The following is a 14,911-nucleotide window of genomic DNA, read 5'->3' on the forward strand; positions in this document are numbered from 1 at the left end:
TGGAAGCAACCTAAGTGTCCATCGACAGATGAGTGGATAAAGAAGATGTGGCACATATATACAATGGAAAATTACTCAGCCATAAAAAGAAACGAAATTGAGTTATTTGTAGTGAGGTGGGTGGACCTAGAGTTTGTCATACAGAGTGAAGTAAGTCAGAAAGAGAAAAACAAATACTGTATGCTAACACATATATATGGAATCTAAAAATAAAAATGGTTTTGAAGAACCTAGGGGCAGGACAGGAATAAAGACGCAGACATAGAGAATGGACTTGAGCACACGGGGAGGGGGAAGGGTAAGCTGGGACGAAGTGAGAGAGTGGCATGGACATATGTACACCACCAAATGTAAAATCAATAGCTAGTGGGAAGCGGCCACATATCACAGGGAGATCAGCTTGGTGCTTCGTGACCACCTAGAGGGGTGGGATAGGGAGGGTGGGAGGGAGACACAAGAGGGAGGAGATATTGGGATATATGTATATATATAGCTGATTCACTTTGTTATAAAGCAGAAACTAACACATCATTGTAAAGCAATTATACTCCAATAAAGATGTTAAAAGAAAATCTCTCTTTGCTGTATCTTCACATTGTTTTCTCTCCTATGTATGTTTATTTCAGAATTCCCTCTGCCTCTCTATTAAAAGGATACCTATGATTCCATTTAGGGTCCATGAGAAAAATAAGGATAAACTCTTCCTCTCAAGAGCCTTAACTTAATTGCATCTTTTGCCGTATAAGATGATACATTTGTCCTTTGGTATCTGTGATGGATTAATTCCATCCCCACCAACCCTGCAGATACCAAAATCTGAGGATGCTCAAGACCCTTATGTAAAACGGTGTCATATTTGGATATAACCTATGTACATCTTTTAAATCATCTTAAGATTACTTAAAATAGCTAATACAATATAAATGCTATGTATATAGTTGTAAATATAATGTAAGTGCTACATAAGTAGCTGCCAGTGAGCAGTAAATTCAAGTTTTGCTTTTTGGAACTTTCAGGATTTAAAAAAATATAGTTTCAGTTGCAGTTGGTTGAATCCGTGAACGCAGAACCCATGGATATAGAACCCATGGTTACAGAGGATACAGAGGGCCATTGTTTTCACAGGTTCTGGGAATTGGGATGTGGAGTATATTGTCAGGGGCCATTCAGCCTACCTCAAACATGTCCTCCAGCCTCCCTAGTGTACTAGGACAGCTTGAGAAATACACAGATCTCTTTGGACTTAATTGTACCAGCTCTGAGCTAAATCTAATCGCTGGGAACTTGGAACACCGCTGAGTCCGCTTGTTTGAATGAGGGTTTTGGAAGGGTCACGTGATAAATGGAATTCTGATATGAAATATCACACCCTAAGTTCGTCCTCTGGATTCTCCCAGTTCCTCAGTATAAAGTTGAGATAGATACCATGAACAACCAGCTGAATCCCCATGTCAGCCCCTCGCCTAATAAAGTAGCACCATTTAGTAGGAACAGCCCTGTGGAAACTCCCAGAGCTCCCATCCCCACCACTGCCATTCCCATTGACAAAATGAATTCTATTCTCAATGCCTATTTCATTTAATCCGAGTTCAGAGTCTCAGGTGGAAGAATCTATTTGGAGAAGCCTAGGTTCTGTGCCAATACCCTAGGTGCTAGTAATGAAAGGCAGAGGAGTGGGTTTTTGTTTTTTTCAGGTTCTATAGTGGGAGAGAGTTCAACAACAATGTATACGATGAGGCATTCTCCAGGTATAAAAAAGTAGTTCAGGTTCTAGGCAGCCGAAGAAACACAAGTGTAATTTGCTCAAGATCACAAAATGAAAGAGCTGAATTCACTGTGCAACTCCTACTCTACAACAAACACTGTCACCCTTGGTAACTAAAACTAAAAGGCCCATGGTAGATATTGTATATGATTAGGTAAATAATGATAATATTTTGAATTTATATTATTTCTCAACAAACAGACTAGCAAATCCTGAACTACTTTAGCATGTTTGCCCTTTAAACTCTTAGTCGTTTGAACAAGTTTATTACCTTATTTTGCAGATGACTAAACTGAAATAAAGAGAAATTAAATGACTTCCCCATGGTCAAACAGTCAGTAGTAGGTTTACCGTTATTTGTTTTTCCTAACTCCGTTTCAACACACTAGTGTCTATTGCCTGCCTTCTGAAAAGAAAAAGATAAGGAGACAGACTAAACACTTTGAAAGTGAATGATATGTTTTCCTCCCTGAAACTTTTTGTATGATGCAGGGGTTAGTAACAGGAAACCTGAAATTTAGGAGATATAGAAAATAATAGATTTGGTCAGACTGGAGGATTAGAGCTGAGTTAAATTATCATAGCTTTAAATAATGCAAAGTCCAACTTTTTTAAATGGAACGGTAATCTAAAAACTTCTTGGCATATTTCCGCTTCAATAATCCAACACCATCTGTGAAAACAAAACAAATATTATAGGCCTCCACTAAATGGATTATGTGTTTCTTAGCAGACACCTGTTTAGAGCACTTAGGTATTAGGTGATTCAGGGATCTCAAATGCATCCGTATCTACTGATTGAGCCTAGATATTGAATTTAAATGTCAGGGAATACAGTGACAGTTTTAGAGGGAAACTATAATGAAAAAATATTATATATTTTAAGCTCGTTGAATTTCAGATTGTCAAGGGCAGAGTTTTAATTCATCTGTACAGAACATTAACTTAGAAATGCTTTCACAAGTGAATTTTGTTAGGAATTGTGTTAGAGCACTCATTTCCTCCCTGCTCTTTTTCCTTTCTGTTTCTAAAAAATTTATTTAATTATTATTTTTAATAGCTTTATTTTGGGGGGCAGTTTTAGATCCACAGCAAAACTGAAAGGAAGGTACAGAGATTTCCTGTATTACCCCTTCCTTACCCCCATGCATGCTAAGCCTCCTCTGTTGTCAGCACCCTCCATCAGAGTGGTACATTTGTTACAATTGCTGAACCTCCCCTGACACATCATAATCACCCAAAGTCCATAGTTTACATTAGGGTTCACTCTTCATGTTGTACATTCTATGGGTTTGGACAAATGTGTAATGACAAGTATCTGTCATTATAAGATGGTACAGAGTATTTTCATTGCCTTAAAAATCCTCTGTGCTCTGCCTATTCATCCCTCCCCTGTTTCCCCAGCCCTGGCAACCACCAATTCTTTCACTGTCTCCTTAGTTTTGCCTTTACCAGAATAACATACACTTGGATTCATACAGCATGTAGTCTTTTCATTGGCTTCTTTCACTTAGTAATACGTATTTAAGTTTATGCCTTTTCATTGCTCGATAGCTCATTTTAGTGCTGAATATATGTATTGTATATATTATTTTCATTGTCTGAATGTACCACAATTTATCCATTCACCTACTGAGGGATATCTTGGTTGCTTCCAAGTTTTGGCGGTTATGAATAAAGCTGCTATAAACATGCATGTGCAGGTTTTTGTGTGGACATGTTTTAAATTCCTTTGGGTAAATGCCAAGGAGCGTAATTGCTGGATCATATGTTAAGAGCATGTTTAATTTTGTAAGAAACTGCCAAACTGTCTTCCAGCGTGGCTGTACCATTTTGCAGTCCTGCCAGCAGTGAATGACTGTTCTCATTGCTTCATTTGTTACCAGGAATTGGTGCTGTTAGTGTCTGGATTTTGGCCATTCTAATAGGTATATAGTGATACCCCATTGTTGTTTTAATTTGCATATCCCTGATGACATATGATGTGGAACATCTTTTCATGTGCTTATTTGCCAGCCATATATCTTCTTTGGTGAAATGTCTATTAAGGTCTTTGGCCCATTTTTTAATTGGGTTGTTGACTTTCTTATTGTTGACTTTTAAGAGTTCTTTGTTTATTTCGAGTAACGTTTCTTTCAGATGTGTCTTTTGCAAATGTTTTCTCCCAGTCTGTGGTTTGTCTTCTCATTCCCTTGACATTGTCTTTTAGAGAGCAGAGATTTTTAATTTTAATGAAGCCCAACTTATCAATTATTTCTTCCATGGATTGTATCTTTGGTGTTGTATCTAAAAAGTTACTGCTGTATTCAAGGTCATCTAGGTCATCTGCTAGGAGTTTTATGGTTTTGCATTTTACATTTACTAGTAAAATTTTTAAAAGAATTTGTTTTATCCTTTGCAATACCCAAATAATAACATGTTGGCCTTTCTTGCATATGATACAAGGGCTGCTTGAGTGAAATTTATGCTCATTTCTCCTCTTTTTTCAGTGTTTCTTGCTATGACTCATGTCACTGGAGGATTTAAAGGTATTTTAACTCATTAAAGAGAACAAGTTTAGGATGTGTTGAATATGTTACATGTTTTGAAAGCCAGCATAATGCTGGAATGTGTAAACATGCATAATATAAACAGTTCACAAAGCACAGTGTTCCTGGTTTGTTAGCAGTAGCTAGACTCTTAAAAGTGTGTGCTCCACGGCATTGGAGCCTAAAATGTAAGAAGGAGGTGAGAACTTGAAAGGAATTGCAAGCAAATGAATACAAATAAATGTCTGCCCACATTGTGAGAAATGACCCCTTTCAGTTTTCCTCTACATCAGATGCCGTATTTCACAAGGAATTTGGGTTCATAATTAGCCACTGGGTTCATAATTAGCCATTGCCTTCTCAAGTGGAATTGTCTTCTAAAATGGCTGTGTCTATTTGGCATTTGAGAAAACATGAAGATTTCTGATTCAGGTCTGATCATGATAACCTGGTATGCATGTTGCAGACAAGAAATCAATGGCATTCAGTCTCTGCTTGAGGTCAAGGGAAATTGAGGGTCTGAAGTAATAGAGGCAAAGAAGAAGGCATGTACGGAGTACCTTTGATATATACATCCAAGGTTTTGAAATTCTGGGCAGACCATCAAAATGTAACTCTATACGTAATCCCAAAGAAAGTATAAACGGAATATTTCCTTTTATTACCACTTTTATGTATTTTTCCCCAAGCTATAAATCCTAAGAACATTTTCTTGGCTTCAAAGTTTGTAAAATTAAATGTCCTAGATGCTTCAAATGTAAATCATCCTCTAATAGAATCTTAGAAGCTCAATTTAAATGCTCAAACTTCTATTCTGGGTTCTAGTAATATAAAATATAATGTTTCCAATAAACTTCAAAGACTGCTATTTTGTGTACCGGAGGTGTCTTTTATGCAGAGGTTTTGCTTTTATTAGTTTTATCTCATCTCTAGAACCTTGGAAAGAATGGCTGGCTTCACAGAAATGCTGCTTGCCTTACAAAGTTTGACCAGTTGAGGAAAACAACCTTATGTAAGATGAAAGGGTGCTGGGGGACTGCATGGAAACCAGAGAAATGAGAATAGCTGGTGGAGAAACTTTCCTGTATGCTTCAGCAACTACTGCTCTAATTGTTCCATTTCTGCGGTTTACATCTATAGAGACTTCAGGAGCATATATATGAGAAAGTGTCACTCAAAGTGACAGTTTAAGCCACATGTCCCTAAATTTCCAGCAGAGCCATGCATTCAAAATCAAGCCTTGAATGCACAAATTAACCAAATATTCAAAAATGAAGTTTTGTCCTTAAAACTAGTTTGGCCAGCTACAGATGACTTGGACCTAAGATACCACGGGCACTGCATGAGAGATGACTACAGAGCGTGTTTTGTTGTCGAGTTCATGATCGCCTGATTCAGGTAGAAACAGAGCCCTCAACTTGGTTTTCCACTACACATTTATTATTTTCTGAACCAAATTCTTTAATGTTGCTAAATTCCAATCCTAAAAACAATATAGTACACATAGTGGCAGCCCTGGGGATAGACTCCGGCATATAGATTACTCCAGCCTACTCCCCTGTATTTCCTTTTTCTTTTCTGTGCCTCAGTATCTTTAATACTGGACCATTGATAGTGTCCAAATTGAGATCTCAGTTTTGAAGCTGGGAGAGTTAACAAATAGGAGCCAGAAGACCATCATCAAAAGCTAGAGAAGTATCAGGGGTCAATAAGGGAAGGATAAGATTTTAAGGAGGGCAGACGGTAACAAAGTGTCAGCATTTGAATGATGTTTCCACATTCAGATGTGATAGAATGGTACAGAGTCTAGAGAGGGATGAACAAACAACAAAGAAATCAACAGGCATAATAATGCTACTACTACAGCACATTTATCTTATGCTGCTAAATGCACTGGATACTTCCTGACTTCATTCACCTTGACTATGCAGAAACATTTCTTACAGTCGACTCTATTTTTAGAACCACAAGCCTTCTGGATGACAGTTTGCATACATTATTTTATTTAATATTCCAAAGAAGACTAGCGTTTCCTGTTTTTATCCCCACTTTCCATGTCGAAGAGACTGAGGCTCAGAGAAGTCAAGCAACTCTCTCTGTGTCACACACCCAGGTCTGTCTGACTCTCGAATCCTAGATTTTAACCCACACAGTTTGCTGCCTCTTTTATACTGGACTGAGAAGGAAGTGAAGAGGTGAAAGAGGTGTGATACAAGGATAATGAGACTGATTTTCTCTATGAAATATAACATTAGGTTTTAAATAATAGTTCGTCAAGCAATCTAGAAGTACAGAAGCTTGAGGTCAGATGGACGTGCTGGTGATGGCAAAAGAAAAGAGAGGGTAACTGAGATGAGGTTGGAGCATTGAAGAACTACAAGAGGATTTATTGGATGCTTCTTTTAGATGGATGTTGATGTTTCCTGTATTGGTGTTCTCAAAATGGGTGTGTAAGGGGAGCCATTGAAATAGGGAGAAATTGTAAGAATTTTAATCACTTACATAATTTTAATCAAATAGTTATATAATATTATCAAAAAATGATATTTTATTTGATGTTAAATATACAAATTGGTCCTGGCTTCTTCACTTGGATGTACAAGAGACAATCATACATGATGTACATTTCCCAATACATCCTGAAAAAACAGCAGACATTTCACAACATAGGAGTTGTATTGGGATGTGTCACAATTTATTGATACCTGTACCTAGTGAAGCGGATTTATGGTTTATAATATCCGGTCGTAATTATACTAACCCTTCCCCAAACTGACAAGTGTTTCTAAAAGATTCCTACTAAGAAACAATAGATTGAGAAAAATTAATAATGCAAAAACAAGCAAAGAAGACACTGGGCAGAGCTGCTCTCATTTCTACTCGTAGCTGTAAAGTGCTTGGTCAGCCTTCTTATAAAGTAAAATAAGGATCATTAATCATACCAACATGTTCATACCACATTCCTCTTACTGAGATCATTAAAATTTTTGTACACTATAAAATGAAATAATATAAATTTAGGCCATTTTATTTTCTCTTTAGGTTTGGAATTAAACTGTGGCCTTAGGGTAGGTCTGACAGTGTGGGATGGGAGGAAGCATCTCACTTTGGGATGGTCCCATGGGTAGTGGAAGTGTTGGAGGCAGATTCCAGGAATCAGCATCCTTGGTCCAGCAGGAAACACAATGTTTCTTATATGGGGTGTGCTGAGGTGACAGGCAGTGTTCCTAAGCGCCATAGATGCTGTGAGTTGGTGCTTCACAGAGTCCACAGAGGATTGTACAAATCTGGATTTCTATTGGGGCAAATTCTTTACTTCATTTTCCCCCTTCCATAGTCTTTGAAATGTAAAAGGAAGATTTACTTGGTTGAATTGTATTCTTCCTTTATCTTAAGGATATGTTCAAATTCTGACCCCCAGTATCTGTGAATGTGACCTTATTGGGAAATAGGGTCTTCGGGGAAGTAAACAGATTAAGATGAGGTCATACTGGATTAGGGTGGGCCCTAATCAAATGACTGGTGACCTTATAAGAAGAGGAAAATTGGGGCTTTCTGGAGTTTTTTCAGCTTTATTGGGATATAATTGACATATAACATTGTTTAACTGTAAGGTGTACAAAGTATTGATTTGATACATATGTGTTTCAAAATGATTTCCATTATAGCATTAGCTAATACTTTCATCACTTTACCTAATTACCTTTTTTTATGGTGAGAATATTTAAGGTCTACTCTCTTGGCAACTTTCAAATATACAATACAGAACTCTTATTAACTATGATTACCATGCTGTGAGTTAGATCCTCAGAACTTATTCATCTTATAACTGAAAGTTTGTACCCTTTGACCAACATCTCCCCACTTCCCATACCCCCAGCTCCTGGTAACCACCACTCTACTCTCTGTTTTCATTAGTTAAGCATTTTTAGATTTCACATGTAAGTGATATCATACAGTATTTGTCTTTCTCTGTTTGACTTGTTTCACTTAGCGTAATGCCCTCAAGGTCCATCCATGTTGTCTCAAACGGCAAGATTTCAAGAAGAGGAAAATTTGGACACAGAGATAGACATATGAGGGAAAATGCCACAGAACACAGATGAAGAGATTGGACAGATGCATCTACAAGCCAAGGAACATCAAGGGTTGCCAGTAACTCCCAGAAGCTAGGAGAGAGGTATGGAACGGATTCTCTCTTAGAACTTCCAGTGGTAGCCAACTCTCCTGACACTCCTAGATTTTGGATTCTGGCCTCCACAGCTATGAGAGAATAAATTTCTGTTGTTTTAAGTCGCTTACTTTGTGGTAATTTGTTATGGCAGCCCTAGGATATTAATATAGAAGTGTAGAAATCAACTCTATTTTAGGAGGAAGTTAATTGGTTTGCCCATTACGCATCCTTAATACAGGGCAGAATCAAGGCTAGCTATATGAACTTGGGCACATTACTGGGCTTCAGTTTCATCTAGAAAAATAATGTGTTAGAACCTAGAAGCAATTTAAATTTTTCTTAAACTTCTTGAAGTCAAAAAAGTGTGTGCTTAAATGTGCCCCTCCCCCCTTAAAATTAAAGCAGTTATTGTACACTACTCTGTTTTGAGCAGGCATTAAAACAACATAATTGATCTGTCCCTTCTAGAACAGTGGTTCTCAAACCTCAGTGCACATCAGAACCACCTGTAGGGCTTGACAGACCCTGAGCACTGGGTCCCACCCTCCAGAGTTTCTAATTCAATAGGTCTGGGTAGTTGCAGTTATAGCAAGTTCCCAGGTGATGCTTTGCATACCACGCTTGAGAAACACTGCTCTAGTGCACGGTGATGCTTTGCATACCACTCTTGAGAAACACTGCTCTAGTGCACGTTTTCTAAGCCTCTTCCTGATTTTGATTTTGACCTGGGACGCTGTGAAGTTCTTGTGTGATAGTGCAGGTGTAACCAACAGCAAGACAGGGTTTGCACAGTTGCAGTTGCAGTTGCAGATATGTTGGTAAATTGGGTGGGGGAAGATGAGGGCATTATTTTCTGAGTGCTTCTATTATCATAGTAAAGTATGGAATCATTTGAGAGTGAGGAAGGCAGGGATAAGTATTGGATGTTTAAAAAAGGAGAAATAGCTGTGAAACTGTGGAGAAGGGGAGAATTAACTGATGAGCAAATGTAAGTTTTCCGGGCAACTGTGAAGGCTCATGGTTAGAAGTTTAAAGTGAGATGGGTTAGCAATCTGGCTGGTTCTTAGTCAACCATATGAATCACTCATGTATAATCATGAAGTATGCAGAGATTTAATCTAACTAGAGTTGGGGTTCTGTGAATGAGAGGTTGGATGTCAAAGGGTTGAGATTATACACAAGGAAATGACAATGGTGATGGACCAGGGTAAGTGATTGTCCAAGTTAATGGACCTCATTCAAAGTTGGGATGCACAATTTTTGGAATTGGGGTATTAGAAATACAGGAGGTAGTGGTTGGATGCTTAGATTGAGGTTTTTGTAGGTGATAGAGTAGTATCAATAAATCATTTAGTGGCATATAATAGCAAACCTAAGACTGGCTAGATGGGTAAATGTTAAATTTACTTTTGTCACTTACCAAGAAGTCCCCAGGTAGAAAATCCAATAGACAATCCAAGGCTGGTATAGTAACTCATTGTTGGCCATCAGCTTAGATCTCTCCTTTCTCTCTCTCTCTCTTGTTCCCTTTCCTTCTCTCTTTCTCTCTCTCTTTTACATAGTGATAGATACAGTTTGTTTACATATTTCTTTTTCTACTTTTAAGATTTGGCATCTATGCTTCTGAGAATGATTAAACTACATTTTCCTCCTTTTTTGTAGTATCCTTCTAAGGTTTTCATTTAATAATATGCTGAGCGCATAAAGGAATTTGAGTAGGTTTTTTTCCCTCTATTCTCTGAAAGGATTTGTGTAAGATTGGTATAATATTTTCCTTAAGTGGCTGGAAGAATTCCCTAGTGAAGCCATTTGGACCTGGAATTTTCTTTGTGTAAAGGTTTGTAAATTAAGTATTCAAAATTTTAAGTGTGAAGCTATTCACCTTTTAAATGTATTCTTGTGTTAATTTTGGTAAGTTGTGTTTTGCTAAAACTGTATTTATTTATGTCAGGAAGTTGTTTGTAGTCTCTTAGTGTAAGTTGTGGTTCCTGGACCAGCAGCATCAGTATCACCTGGGAATTTGTTAGAAATGCAAATTCTCATCTTATCCCAGACTTAATGAATCAGAGGTTTTAGAGCTGGGGTCCAGCAACCTGTGTTTGAAGAAGCCCTCAAGGTGATCCAGATGTGGGCTAAGGTTTGCAAGCTACCGCTCTTAGTTAAGCTTTAGTGGCATCCCACAACTTTGGGATGTAGTCTTTCCATTATTCTAATTTTAGTCCATTTATTTTAATATTTCACTGTGAATTCTTCTTTGCCATAAGAGTTATTTAAGAGTTTTGCTTAATTTTATTTTAAAACATTTTTTTAATTGTTAATATGTCAATCCCAATCTTCCAGTTTATCCCTCCTCTCTCCTTTCCCCCTTGGTAACTATATGTTTGCTTTCTACATCTGTGACTCCATTTCTGTTTTGTAAACAGGTTCATTTGTACCAGTTTTTTAGACTCCACATATAAGCGATATCATATGATACTTGCCTTTCTCTGTGAGACTACTTCACTCAATATTACAATCTCTAGGTCCATCCATGTTGCTGCAAATGGCATTATTTCATTCTTTTTTTAATGCCTGAGTAATTTTAAAATATTTGTTTAATCTTTTTGTTTTGACTTCTAACTCAGTTTCACTGTGGTCAAAAAATATATTTTGTATGATGTTAGTCTTTTGAAATTCATCTTAACTATGGCCCAGTACATATTTGATTTTGGTAGAGGTTTTACGTAAACTAGAAAAGAATGTATATTCTGCAGTTGGTTGTGTACAGTGTTCTATATGTTAATTATGTCCAGTTTGTTACATGTTCAAATCTTATATGTGCTTATTTTGCTTATTTTGTATCATTTTGAGATAGTTATGTTAAAATCTCTCATTATGATTGTGGACTTGTCTTTCTGAGTTTAGTTCTCTCAAAAATTCTCCTATTTTAAGGCTATATTATTCAATGAATAAAAACGTAGAATTATTTTATCTTCTTAGCTGATTGACAGTTTTATCATTGAAATGACCCTCTTTATCTCTAAGAATGCATTTGTCTTAGCTCTGCTTCATCTGATATTAATGTAGCCATAACAGTTTTCTTTAAGTTAGCATTAGCATAGCTTAACTTTCAAATTTTTTTCTTTAAAACTTTATGTGTCATTATAATTAACGTGTGTCTCTTGAAAGCAGCATGTATTAGGTTTTGGGTTTTGTCAGGTTTGAAAATTTTGTCTTTTAATTGAAGCATTTATTTTCATGCTCAAGAATTGACTATATGTTTCTTATTAATTTCACCTGCCCTACTTTCCTTTCTCTCCTGCTTCTTGTCTATTTTGGATTACTTGTTTTTTTCCTAATTCAATTTCTTCTTGTCTATGAGCTTATTAGTTTTGCATTTTTTAAAAACTCTACTTTCAGTGGTTAACCTATTGCAGCATGAATTCTTGACTTAATAGAAACTTTCTTATATTGATACTTAAGCAACTTCAGAAAATTCAAGGACTTAAAATACTATAACTCCATTTCCTCCTTCCCAATTTTTGTACTATTATAATCATTTATTTAATTCTACAAACATTTTAAATTCTACATGGCAATATTATTATTGTTTTATACAGTATTTATATAAATATGCTGTATATATTAACGCTTTATACTGCTATCTATCATCTCTCTCTATCTCTCTGTCTCTCTGTCTCTCTCTCTCTCTATCTCTATCTTTCTCTCTATCTCTCTCTATTAAAATCTCTGCCTCCCAGAAGAGCTTCCTTGAGTATCTTCCCAAATTTACTGTGGACAGATTCTATCAATTTTTTTATCTGAACATTTTAAAGATTTAAAATATCAGTTTTTAAAGATAGTTTTGTTGGGTATAGATTGCAAGTTAGACAATCATCTTTCAGTGATTTAAAATACATCATATATTCTCTTTTGGCTTCTATTTATTTAGCAGAGTCAGCTATCATTCTTATTGTTGCTTCTTTGAAGGTAGTGTGTTTGGTTTCTCTAACTGGTTTTAAGGTCTTTATCTTTGCACTTGGTCTTAAGTAAGTTTACTCTAATGTGTCTCATTGTGGTTTTCTTTATATTTATCATACCTGAGATTGTTGTATTTCTTGACTGGTGGCTTCTCTTTTTCCAGGGACCTTGACTTCTCAAGTCTTTTCTTCTCTGCCTTTTCCCCCCAGCAACTTAGTTTGCTTTTCTACTCGTTCTCAGATGGATGATTAGACTGATGCAAGCTAAACCACAACCAGAAGTAGAAGGCTTGGGCATTTTCTGATTTCCTCCACCACTCTCAGTATACTGGCTTTGAGCCTTAGATCCTTACACTCTTCACTTTGTGGCGGCCGGTAGGCTGCTGCATCTCCAGGTCACGTCTGTGTTCTAGGCAAGAAGAAGGAACAAATGAAAGAGGCAGTACCTGTGGACTTGCATTTATATTTCGTGAGGTCACCATGTGGAACCCCATTCAGTGAAAGCCTGGGAAAAGCTCTTACCTTTTGTACTGTCCACTGTAGATGTGTACTGCTGGCTAGGCGGAGTTGGAAAGGCTCTTAGCCAACCATTAGTATCTGCCGCAGCAGTGATCGGCAATGACAACATCTAGGTTTTAACAATGAAAGTGGATGAATCAGGTGGGATGGCAGATAAGATCACTGAAATCGAGGAAGTCAAGGAACTGAAAAACCAGAGTCTAAAATGGACATTTTAAATAGATATTGAAATCAGCAAGAATCAGATGAAGGAGGGAAAAGAAAACAGGGGTTTGGTGCTAATACCTTTAATATTTATGATGATAGGTTACCTGAAAAAGAAGGTAAGGGATGGCATTACCTGATATGTGTGTTTATAAGCAGCTGTGTATGTGTGGGAGTGTGTGTGTGTGTGTGTGTGTGTGTGTGTGTGTGTGTGTAGGTGGGGGAAGAGAGAAACGAGGGAGAGAGAGAAAAGAAAGTGAGAGGAAGGAGAGAGAGAGAAATATGGTCTAGAGCAGGGAAAATACCCACCATATGTTTCTACTTGAGGATTCTCTTGCAGCTCTCTCAAGAGGAGCCCTCCTCAAACCCTCAACCATGGCACTGAAACAGCATCGATTCACTTTGTTTTCTATCGCTACTTTTCTGTGTCTCCCTCTTACCCTAAAAGTCACTACCTTTAAAGCCATCAAACTAAACCACATCCTAACTCACCTTGTTGGAGACAACTTTAGGACCCCTAAGTCCCTCTTCCTCATTTCCTGAAGGTCTAAATTTCACGCTCAAGGGTACTGTGCACAGCACTGTTCCTCTCATTCTTTGTAGCAATTTCAGTATCTACATAGACAATCCTTCAAATATGCTGGCCTCTCAATTCCTCAGTCTCCCTTCCTCTAATGTTCTGGTCCTGCACTCTACCTTAAACATCTCCTGTACTCCTTCTTGATCATAACTTAAATCTTGTCATCACCAATAAACCAAACTGCTCCATAATCTCAATTTCAAACACTGTTTTCTGACCACAGCCTCTCATCTTTCTAGTTTACTTCTATGATTATGCCAATTCTAAAAATTATTCAAGGGCTTCCCTGGTGGCGCAGTGGTTAAGCATCTGCCTGCCAATGCAGGGGACACGGGTTTGAGCCCTGGTCCAGAAAGATCCCATATGCCGCAGAACAGCTAAGCCCCTGCGCCACAGCTACTGAGCCTGTGCTCTAGAGCCCACATGCTGCAACTACTGAAGCCCGCCTGGCTAGAGCCAGTGTTCCACAACAAGAGAAGCCACTGCAATGAGAAGCCCACACACGGCAACGAAAAGTAGCCCACACTCTCTGCAACTAGAGAAAACCTGTGTGCAGCAATGAAGACCCAACACAGCCAAAAATAAATAAATTTAAAAAATAAATTTTTAAATTTTTTAAAAATTATTCTACTCCAGATGAATCTACCAGCTTTTTACTATCTCTCATTTCCCTCAAGTTCTCATTTTCCTCCTTATCCAGCATAAATTCAATTGTCATTCACTAAAATAAATAATATCCGTATTTTTCCATCCTTTTGTGTGCCTACCAGGCATAATCCTCAATGTTCCACTTGGTCAGCACACGTCCAGCTGAATGTGGCTGGAAACAACACAAAATCATGCCGACTGCTCTCACTTTATGACCACAGACCCTCATGTATATATCCTTAGCTGCCCACAATCTTAGAACATTTCTCTGTACCACTCATTCCCTACTATGCTAGATTTCTATTTCATATCTTTTCTCTGCTCAAATCTCCAACACTTCCTCTCTTACCTACTTTGAGTTGATGACCTTGCTCCTATTTCATTGAGAAAATAGAAGCCCTTAGAAGAGAACCACTGCACACTCCTAGAATCACACTTAACAATCTATCTATATCTGTGCCCATTACTCCCCTTCTCCTGTTAGTGTGAAAGGATCATCCACATGCCTATCAAAGGCCAGTATTTCTACTTGTG

The sequence above is a fragment of the Monodon monoceros genome, unplaced genomic scaffold, assembly GCF_005190385.1.
Source record: "Monodon monoceros isolate NGI ecotype Baffin Bay Population unplaced genomic scaffold, NGI_Narwhal_1 Super_Scaffold_6, whole genome shotgun sequence".
Lineage (NCBI taxonomy): Eukaryota > Metazoa > Chordata > Mammalia > Artiodactyla > Monodontidae > Monodon > Monodon monoceros.